Genomic DNA, 11,409 nt, shown 5'->3' on the forward strand with positions numbered 1-11,409 from the left:
TCTTTTTGAGACAGGGTTTCTCTATGTAGCTTTGGAGCCTGTCCTGAAACTCGCTCTGTAGACCAGGCTGGCCTCACAGAGATCCTCCTACCACTGCCTCCCAAGTGCTGGGATTAAAGGTGTGAGCAACCACACCTGGATTACAGTGAATTTTATAATGGGTCCTCTCGGCATGAAGTCAAAAGCCAATCTCAGAAGACCGACCCTTGGAAAGGAACTCCCACCTGTTACCAGATTCATTTTCTAAGAAATTCCCTCTCCATCATCACCTCCTTGAGTTTTCCACTGGTGAAAGTTGGAGAGAGCAGTGTTCAAGTCTCTTCCATTCTTCATCTTCAGATGTGGTGATGGCCTTTTTCATAGTACCCGCTGGACCAAAAGTCTAGAGTTCAAATAGAAAGACAGCTTACCTTGCTGAAATTATGTATATGTCCATAGCCACAGAAAATATATCAAACAAATATCACTTGCCTAACAAGTATCTACTGATCTTGTTAAGTGGCAGGCCCTTGTTTATTCTCAATACATCTTCATTGAAGACACCTCACAGGATGTCATCTATCTACAGGGCATGGCTTCATGTCTTTATTTCAAAGTCTCTTCTTAAGTGGAAACCCTTCTTGCACAGGGGAAAACTGTTCTTTGGTGCAGGCTGTTGCACATGGGGCTGCTTGAGTCCTGAGGCAGAGAGCATTGTGGTCGCCAAGGTACTGGCTTCTGCTTCCATTTTAGAAGCAATTGTTTTCATAAAGGGACTTTTCTGCTTATGCAGCCCCTAGGGAAATCTATGCATCTTCCCAAGAGAAAACTTCAAAGGTAGAGAGAGGGTCTTGGCCTGAGGGCCAGAGAAGAAAGTCTTTCTTGTGCCCCAAGGACCTTGGTACCAATAGCATAGATTCTGAGAAACTGCTTGCTCAGCTCTGTATGCACGCTGTCACAAGTATATCCACTGCCCTACACTGGAGCTTATATAGAGGGAATAAGAAAAAATGAGGTCCCAGAACCTTCCTTCCTGGGAACATATTGAAAACAAGAGATCCCTACTATAAAACTAAAGAATGACAAAAATGCTATAATCAGTCAGTTAAAGGCTTACTGTGAGATATTTTGTAAAGCTTGCATTCTAGAAAGCGTCAAATGATTCTACACATAACTTCGTTAACGTACAAATAATTTAAGACTGTCTAAAATACTGTACCTGCATGAACATCCAACCTAGACACAGATTGTAAAATAAAAGATCCTATGCTTTACAGACCTCCCAAAATTTGTAACTTCCAGATTTGACAGCTGCTGCCCAAGGATGTTGCCTCAGGTACAACAGTCTGTTTTGTACTTTGCTTTTCCACCGGGGATGTTTAATGGGGAAGTGAAAAAGAGATCCAGGACTCTGATGTTTGCCAAATGTTTTATGTAGTCACTATGCTATATAGATAAAGAAGATCTCTGTTTGGGAGAGAGAGAGAGCAGCTGAGCCCTCAGAAGTGCATTCAGTTCCCCGCTGACTCCACACCTTGTCTTTGGGACCTTAACATGGCTGAAGCTGGACTTCAACAGTTCTTCCATGTGCATATGCCCCCACAGACACACAATTAAAAAACAATAAGCCTGTGAATGGGTGATCCTAAGTTCTTCTTTGACTCACCTCTTATGACCCAAAAGAAATACAATATGGGCAGCATCAGAAACCAACTTAGAAATATGCACAAAGATGTCTTTGAGCCCAAATCTCCATAAAACAATGAACAGTACAAAAATTTTTCAGGAGAGAAACTGAAAATGTAAGTGTTTAAAAAGTGACAGACTCAAGCCGGGCGGTGGTGGTACACATCTTTAATCCCAGCACTCAGGAGGCAGAGGCAGGCAGATCTCTGTGAGTTCGAGACCAGCCTGGTCTACAGAGCTAGTTCCAGGACAGGCTCCAAAGCTACAGAGAAACCCTGTCTTGAAAAACCAGAAAAAAATATTTCCCCTATATTTATTTAAATTTTTTATCAAAAATCATACTGAGCTTTTAAATTGAGACAAAAATATTCATAATTAAGATAGAAAAGCAAAGGTCTGAGAAACAACCACACAATTCTTTAAAAAAAAAAAAAGGAGGAATTAATCCACACAATGTCACTCTTTAAGAGGGAATGGTCCCCAAAGAGGGGAAAACACTGTGGTCAATTGATTGAAGAAATTAGATGAGAAAGAATCCCACACAACTAATAGGACTGATAAGCTTTGGCGGGAACAGCCTCTCCCAAAATAGTATTGGAACAGTTGGACATGCATGGTATAATAGGAATCTTTACCTGACCTTTGTATCTCATACCAAAAAATTGCAAATAGACCATAGATGTAAATGTAAAATATGAAACTATTAGTTACCATTAAAAAATAAGAAAGCTAAGCAAAATATTCTCAAACGTGACCCTGAAAGCATCCATAAAAATGCATCAGACATTGCCAAGAAGAAAAGACAGGATTCTGACGCGACTACCACACATTTACAAGAGGAAGTTCCACAGTGAAGGGACAGTCCACACTACTCGTACACACAGTCAGATGAGGGGATACCACTCAGAATGTGGTATCAATACTGACCTTATCTTGTATACTGGCTGGAATATATTATTTTTACACTCATACAAGACATTACCATTTACAAAAACCAAGACTTTTCTGAGCACGGTGATGGCTCTTTCTCGTGATTATGAAATTCTTTCCAGATTAAAATTGAATGATTATGACGAAAGCTTTAAGAAAAATAAATAAATAAAATAAAATTGAATGAAAGTAAGTCATTATTTTCTATAAAGGACACCTACCCGACGGTTTGTGAAGACGGAGTAGCATCTTTCACCAGCACTGTCTTGATGATTTCTGGATCCGTGATAGCCAACACAGGCTGTCGGCCATCATAAAACCTGAGGTGGGAAAATAGGTGGACTCAACCTCAGAAGCCAGATTCTGCACCTGGATACACACCTGGGACTCTAGACTTCACCCCTGAGGCTGCACTGGCCACACCCCCAGTTATATATATAGCACAGCAACATGTGTCCCAACTTCAAGTTCTAACCATAGAAGCCACTGGGGTCACGCGAAATGAAGGGTAGCGTGGCTAAAGCAGGGAAGAGACACTTAGGACAAAATGGCCCTTCAAAGACTCCTGTGAAGAGTGAACTCTGGAACATAGGTTAAGGCTAGGCAAATGTACATGGTTATTGCCAATACCATCCTTTGGTGTCTAAATTTGTCAGCATCTGGGTTGGAGGTGTGGCTCAGTGGTAGAGCCCTTGTCTATCAAGTGTGTGGCACTGGGTTTGACCCCCAGAGATCTCTTCTTCAAAGGTAGCAGAATTAAATAGACAGAAAATACCCATATACACTTCCAGCAAATTTAATTTTTTTAGGATAAAGATGTTTTTAAAGTGGATATAAATGAATTCCTAATTTGCTTACTTACATCTCCCTGTCTGTCTCTCAAAAGCATACATTACTTTTAAGTTAATATAGAGGAGTTCTGGGTTTAACTAAAAGTGAATTGGTAAAGATATGATCTTGCATTTCTGAGCCCATATCAGAAGGTTCTGAGCATTAGGAGCAAAGACATTGCGTCTTGGAGCCCTTGGTTCGTCAGTCTGGAGGATGTCCTAGTAGGCAACGGCCCTAATGGAATTCATGCTGTTTGAATTAACAACTGTGACGGATTAGACCCTGGCAGGACAACCTCCAAAGACTTTGTCCTCATGCAGTGAGTGCTTCATTCTACAAGCCTACCCAATGGAAGTTTCCAGACTACTCACCTCCATATTTTCCCATACTTTTTATAGCAGTCTATATCAAATTTCCACAAACCCTGGGGAGAGAAATAAAGTTAAATCCATTATTAGCCTGTATACAATGGATCTTTCTCTAACTGGGGTGCAAATGACTCAATTTCTGTGAAATCAGGCTTCCTGTCCCACACTGGTGATTAGAGGCAAGTTCTTTTTAGAGACACCTGAAGGGAATAGGGGAGGCTAGAAGTGGTGTCTGGAATGGAGGGTTTAAGGCTGTTTTTGGATTTTCTCAATGTTGGATCTGTTGAAAGAACTGTCCTTACTTATGGATACCGAGCAGCTTCTCATCTGAGGGGTGTGTGTGTGTGTGTGTGTGTGTGTGTGTGTGTGTGTGTGTTGTCTTTGAAATTCTAGACCACTCTGAGTTGTTCCTCAAGATTCCAAAGTAAGGGAATGTGTATAAAACTCCCAGGGTCTAGACTCTTCTGTCTCCCAGTTCAGTGTTACCTCACTTGTTTTATTAGTATCTAAAGTAAGGGAATGTGTATAAGCCTCCCAGGGTATAGACTGTTCTGTCTCCTTGTTCAGGGCTATCCCACTTGTTTTATTAGTATGAGAGTGACAGAGTGAAGCCACACTTGGTGGCACACACCTGTAATCCTAGCCCCCAGGAAAAAAGCCAGAAGATGGACAAGTTGAGGCCAGGATGGGTTGCATGTTGAGACCTCATCTCAACATCTAGAGGAGCGGAAACAAAAAGAGCCACAACTTGTCAAGGTGCAGAATAAGAAACTGCAGAAACTGCACTGAATGGGCCATCTCATCTGTCTAACAGTTCCCCTTCCCTAGGCACAGGGATCATTGTAAAACAAGGGCAGAAAGGCTGCATGAGCCAGAGACAGAAAACGTTGCAACCAAGTGTTTCCACGGACACAACAAGGCAGTTGCACACAGGAACTCACAGTGATTGTGAAAGCAGGCACAGGACCTGAGCGAGAACAAACCAGACAAACTGCTAGCATGGGAAGGAGAGAAGGCACGAAATCCCACCCCTACCTGAGGAGCGCTTGGCAATTGGCCACTGCTGGGAGGGGACTAGTTAGTGTTTCTTAAGGGTGTGGCTCTTGATAGACCCCCCGCGATCCTGTGATGGCCACACAACTTCCAGTGCACAGGCAGCACAAACTGGACTTCACGGGTTACAGACTGGATGGGCAGGGAAGGAGGGGTGGCCCGAGGGGACCTGATCAGAATGCATAGCATGAAATTCTCAGAGAACTAAGGAAAATTGAGAAAACAACCAGGGAAATCAAAAAATTAAGCGATATAAAGAAAAGAGAGAGAAAGTGAGAGGCTGAGTGGATACGAGGGGAAAATCGTGACGGAATGCGGGAATCAATGAGAGGCTCCCTTTCTACAGCAGGACAGAGCAAAGGAAACACTAGCTCTGAGCTTTTGACGCCAAGGTGAGAAAAGGAAATGTTCTTCCTGTCCTTAAAGCCGTGACTTAAGGCAAAAGAAGGTTCAGGAAGGGAAATGTGATGGGAAGATTATGAAAACCCCTTTCGAGGGTTTCCTAGGCAGCCACGAGGCAATGGTGGTCTCATCTAGACCTCAAGTCTGCAGTAGGCATCTAAATCTGAAACTTGGACTCTGACAGGCCACTGCAGTCTTTGGGGAAGGAAATTCTAGCAGAGAGCAGCCTGCTTGAGGCTCTACTGATGGCCTTCAGTGCCTGAGTTTGTTATCTGCTAGTCAGGCGCCAGCCTCTACTGACCAAGCAAGTCACAATGAATCAGGCAACGTTAATAACACGTGTGGCATTTATAGTGCACTTTTCAAGAGCTCTAGAGATTTGGTAAAACCATCCTTTCTATAAAGGACTTTGCCTCCACTTAGAAAAGCAAAAATTCATTTGCCCTGTGTATCTGAGGGCGAGAAACAAGCACCACCTTGTCTCAGCCACACCCCAGCCGCATCCTGCTCACACTGGCCCTCAGCGTGCTGCCTTGGAGGAAAAGAACCAACACAGAAAGCCGTTATTCTTTGGAACTCTCAAAGATGGCCTGGGTACTAAAACCTGCATGGAGCCATTGAAGTAACTGCAGGGGACTTAGCAGTCCCTGAGAGGTTTCTGGTAAGGGGGAGTTCCCTGTAGTCAATACACAGACTAACCTGATGCCCGGATGCTGCAGAGCTGGCCAGCAGGAAGAAAAGAAATGCTGCTCCAGAGTCGGGTATGAAGTCTAGTCTAGTGCACACAGGCTGGCGCGGCGCTACCGTGACCAGGCATGGTTTCCCATGAGTGCTGGCTTAGGAACCTGTGCCTTCCTGGAGGCTCCATTGATGAAAACCCCAGACTTCTGCTGCTCCTTACAACCTGTGTGCGAAGTCCTGAACGCTGGGCTTTAACGTGTCTGCAGCCACTGTTTCCTAACAAAAGCAACGTTTAAAGGGATGTCAACAAGTCCTAATGGGAAGCCCAAGCACGCTCCTGGTAGGACACACAGTTTTCGGTGGTCTAACCCCCCTACACTTCATCCCGAGGACTGGCATTTGCATCTATGGAAGTGACCCATAAACGGATACATACGAAGTTGCATCCGTAAGAAGAATAGTAAGAGCTCAAACAGTACTCACATTTCGGTAGCCCAAAACGGTGCCCAGAAAAGGAAGAGGTTTGGGTCCAGGAATGCCAAGCTTCTTAAAAAACCCCATAAGAATAGGTCCCATATCTGTAAAGTAAAAGAAAACGCCAGGAACATTTCAGCGTGGTCCAACCAGCAACTGAGACCCTCCCTCGGGACCCGTGCTACCTGTCCTCAGCTGTGAAAACAGGCACTGAGTGGGAAATGGTTCTGGATACGGCAAGGCAAAATGAACGAGCTACCCAGAGGGAAGGGTGTTTCAGGTGAGGGTTCCGGTAGGATGCATAATAGGAATTTGTGAAAATTATGTTGGGGGATGAGAAAAAACAATAGGCATACGTATGCACAGGGGACAACCCTCAACCCTACACACCTCCCTCCATGCTAAGAAAAGCCAGGAGGCAAGGAAAGTGAGAAAAAGTTTAAGCACCTTCCGTGATCTTGCCACTCCTAAAACTCAGAAGGGTTATGGTGGCCACTTGTTAATGAGTTTTCTGATTTGATGTTGATTAGTCTAGGTGCAGACTGAGAGTCGGCTACATCTTCCCAGGAGCAAGTCTTGACAAAACCCTCTGAGTGTGGGAGGGAACCATAAAGCTGGGAGCTCAAAGGATCGGCAATAATGTCAGTAGCAAATGCACTACCCAAGTGTTGATTTCAACTTCTCCATGTTCTCTTCGGGTGTTCCAACAGGGAAAGGAAAGAGGGGCCTGGATATCACCCCAACTCCAGTTACAGATAGGGAGAAGCTTGGGAGCTACTCACATGTAGACAAGCACCAGGCTAGTAGCCAGCAGCACCCAGGTTTGTGTGGAAAAGTTGGAGATCAGCACCATCTCAGCTTTCCTTCAGCAGTTCTGGCTCCAACTTTCCTTCCCAGCACAGAGTCTTGCAGCGCTTCCCTGCCCTGCCCAGCTGAGATCTTTGAGGCCAGTCTTCGGTATTTATGTGCTAGGAAAGGAGGAGGTGTCAGCGAGGCAGCCAAGAGAAAAGTCCTCCCTTGCACTGCCTGAACTCGGAGAACTGAGATGGCCTTTTCAGTGACAACTGTTAAAAGTTCATGGAGAATTCTGCTCTGACCTCTTTTGAGTGCATATTCGAGGTGAATATTTGTTCTTTTAGAAACTCAAATAGATCCATTGGCATTCCATTTCTTCTAATTTGCAGATATCTTTCATGCCCATTCTCATTCCGAAACTCGTTTAAACATACAGATAAATCAATCTACATCTTTACCAGTGCAAGGCTATCTTTTCTAGTTGTGTGTGTGTGTGTGTATGTGTGTGCAGTGTACGCAGAAGTCGACACTGGGTGTTGCCCTCTGTTATTTCCACCTTTTTTTCAAGACAGGATCTATTACTGAACCCAGAGCTTGCCACTTCAGCTAGACTGGCTAGGAAGCCAGGCCCTGGGAACCGCCTTTTTCTAACACATACCCTTCCTCTCATTTCTAAGGTTGTAGACATTTGCCACCAGCCCAGTGAATACATGGGTACTAGAAATTTTAACTTGGGTCCCTTTCCCAGCAACCTTTCAGAGTCTTTTCCATAGCCCCCAAATTATTTTTCCTATAAAGCTCCTCTGTGCTGTTTAGGACTAGAAATTATTCATCCAAACACAACTCGGAAAAAAATTGAGCCTGGTAGAGTGATTTCTCACCCATCACACCCAACAAGGAGACTCACCCTGTGTGCTAGCTAGTTAAGTCAACTTGACACATGTAGCAGGAAGCCACTTGTTTGTTTTCCCAGCTTCCCAGACTCCCAAAATAATCACACAGAAACTATTATTTAAATCACTGCTAGGCCAATCACTTAAGTGTATTGCTAGCTAGCTTTTATTACATCTAGTATTAACCCATTTCCAGTATTTTATATTTTACCATGAAGGTGTGGCCTACTGGCAAGGTTCCAACATATGTGTCTCTGACAGTGGTTCCATGGTTTCTCCTCGACTCTGCCTTCTTTGTCCCAGCATTCAGTTTAGTTTTCCCTGACATGTGCCCCATTTTCAAGCACAGAGTGGATCTGTCACCATTAAGCAAGTTGTGGCATTCTGCTCACAAACCCCATTTAAATGCTTGACCTCCTGAAAGAGCCAGAGTTTGTGCTGGCAGCATGGCCCAGAAAGCTGCCATTTTAAAACCACACAGCTTTTTTTCTGCTACCACTGAATCAGGACAACTTCTCCTAAGGTAGCTGTAGCACACCACCAGCCAGAAAGAAAAATGCAGCTAAACTTTGTTTTTCTGTGTCTAGAGTTCCTTTCCAAGCTTTCTCAGGTTTTACATGGATATAGTCGACCACTATATAGTAGAGAGCCAATTTGTAGTAGGAGGCCACTTGTTCATTTCCTGGCTTCTCAGACTCCGGAAATAACCACACAGAAACTGTATTAATTAAATCACTGCTTGACCCATTAGCTCTAGCTTCTTATTGGCTAACTCTTACATCTTAATTTAACCCATTTCTATTAATCTGTGTATCATCACGTGACTGTGGCTTACCAGGTAAAGTTCCATCTGGCTCCCTCAGGACTACATGGCTTCTCTTTCACTTCTCTTCCTTCTTTCTCCTAGCGTTCAATCTAGTTTTCCTAGCTCTGCTCTACCCCATCACAGGCCCAAAACAACTTCTTTTTTTTTTTTAAAGATTTATTTATTATGTAAACAACATTCTGCCTCCATGTTGCTGACACACGAGAAGAGGGCGCCAGATCTCATTACAGATGGTTGTGACCCACCATGTGGTTGCTGGGAATTGAACTCGCGACCTGTGGAAGAACAGTCAGTCGCTTAACCACTGAGCCATCTCTCCAGCCCCCAAAACAACTTCTTTATTAACCAATGGTATTCACAGCATACAGAGCGAATCCCACATCAGACAGGAGCTAGAATCATTGTAGAGAAGGGAGTATCAACTGAGAAAATGGCTCCATGAAATGGGGCTTTGGTAAGCCTGTTGGACATTTTCTTAATTAGTGATTGATGGAGGAGGGTCCAGACCATTGTGGATAGGACCACACCTGGGCAAGAGGTCCTGGCTTCTATAAGAAAGCAAGCTGAGCAAGCCATGGGGAATAAGCCAGTAAGAAGCACCCATCTATAGCTTCTGCATGGTCATGGTGTTCCATCACAGCATAGTAACCCTGACTAAGACATCCTACTTTGGAGTACTGTGTTCTTCCCTGCAAAACTGATCAATTTTCTCTCTAAACTCTACTACAGTTGGGAGAGTCTGGGGTGCTGTGCAACCGCTATAGTGACAACTGCCTTACTATTGGTGGCTGAGGGGCTTACTGCTGCTTGCTTCTTTTGTACCCATTGCCCTTAGATATATAATTTTTTCAGCTGAATGGGTACATATCTTGGCCAATGATTTGTCTAACTTGCAGTCTATGACAGGGCAATTTGAGAGGTTGCTAAACACTGCCTAGAGATCCATCAGATTCAATGCCATCCATCCATCTGTGGTCTTTCCTGTAGGGACCACTTGTCAACAGAATCCTGGTCAATCACCCTGAGCGTATACTAAGGGTGGCTGTGACAGAGGCACTTCACGGAAGTTTATTAACATGGTCAGGCTAGATACATAGGTCCTGTTCAACTTACTGGCCAGGATATCTACTAGATACAAAATATCCAGTAAGGGCCTACAGATATAATATTGACTATTACCTAAACAATTCCTTGACAGTCTCACAATTTGGTAAGGAAAATATGCATGGAAACTCCCAATAATAAAGGGGTGAAGAACAATGGAGCATGAAAGAGAAGGAAGAGGCCAGATTCACCACTTCTTCAAGACCCCAGTCCTGCAGCAACTGGCTCATTGATGTGGGAGTGTCATATATCAATCTGTTGATTTCATTGGTTAAGTAATAAAGAAACTGCTTGGCCCTGATAGGTTAAAACATAGGTGGGAGGAGTAAACAGAACAGAATGCTGGGAGGAAGAGGAAGTGAGCTCAGACTTGACAGCTCTGCTCTCTGGAGCAGAGACACCAGGCTCCTCTCTCCCAGGCAGCTCCGACCCAGGATGGACGTAGGCTAGAATCTTCCTGGTAAGCGCACCTAGCAGTGCTACACAGATGATTAGAAATGGGCTAAATTAATATGTGAGAATTAGCCTAGAAGAGGCTAGATAGAAATGGGCCAAGCAGTGTTTAAATGAATACAGTTTGTGTGTTGTTATTTCGGGCATAAACTAGCAGGCGGCCGGGGTGCCGGGGACGCAGCCCTGCCGCTCATATTACTACAGCTCATGACTGCAACAACAGCCTTAATCTATATATGAAAACAGACCCAACATAGCCTTATCTCTCCTGAGGGCTCAGTCTCTTTGTCAGGATGCATTTAGACTAAGTTTCGAATACATAAACTTGAGGGTATGCATTTAAATCAGAGAAATTGCACTTACCGAATCACAATAATGGTGTTTGAGTTTTTATTTTTTTTATTTATTTTTTTCCCTTCACCTTGGTTTCAATTAACATAAGATCATAGCCCAGGAGATTAACTGTTTATGCTTTTACTCCTAGAGACACAGAAAAAAGCCTTGGGTCGCTAAACAAGCTCCTGAGAAAGAAATTACTTTTCACCTGGGTGCAGGCAGGAACCCAGCTGGACCTGAAAGGAAAGTCTCCAAAGAAATTCCCTTTAATTCAACGAGCAAGACGCCAATGCAAATCAAGCACTTCCTTCCTCCCTTAGCCAGGAGTGGGTTGGGGTGGAGGGGGGGGTGCGGGTGTTACTATGGTTACCAAAGCTATATTCCCAGCCACCAGGAAAAGAAGTGGAAATGCTCAGAAAGAGCACCAGCACTGCTACACTTTTCTACAATTAGTAATCTCAAACTTCTAGCTTAACTAGTTTCACTTAAGAAATGTAGTCGGTACACAAAAATGTCTTAGAACTTTGTATTGATTTAAAGTCCCATTCTTTTTTTTTCTAGATTTTTTTCTTGTTTTTATTGAGCTATAAATTTTCTC

At 43.8% G+C, this 11,409-nt stretch overlaps 1 pseudogene; it reads right to left on the bottom strand.

Moving 5' to 3' along the window:
- The window catches only part of LOC126513489 (lithocholate 6-beta-hydroxylase-like), a 54,206-nt pseudogene that overhangs the window by 32,709 nt on the left and 10,088 nt on the right, over nucleotides 1-11,409 (bottom strand).

The sequence above is a fragment of the Alexandromys fortis genome, unplaced genomic scaffold, assembly GCF_014885135.2.
Source record: "Alexandromys fortis isolate MF-2015 unplaced genomic scaffold, M_Fortis_MF-2015_v1.1 scaffold_118, whole genome shotgun sequence".
NCBI classification, from domain to species: Eukaryota; Metazoa; Chordata; class Mammalia; order Rodentia; family Cricetidae; genus Alexandromys; species Alexandromys fortis.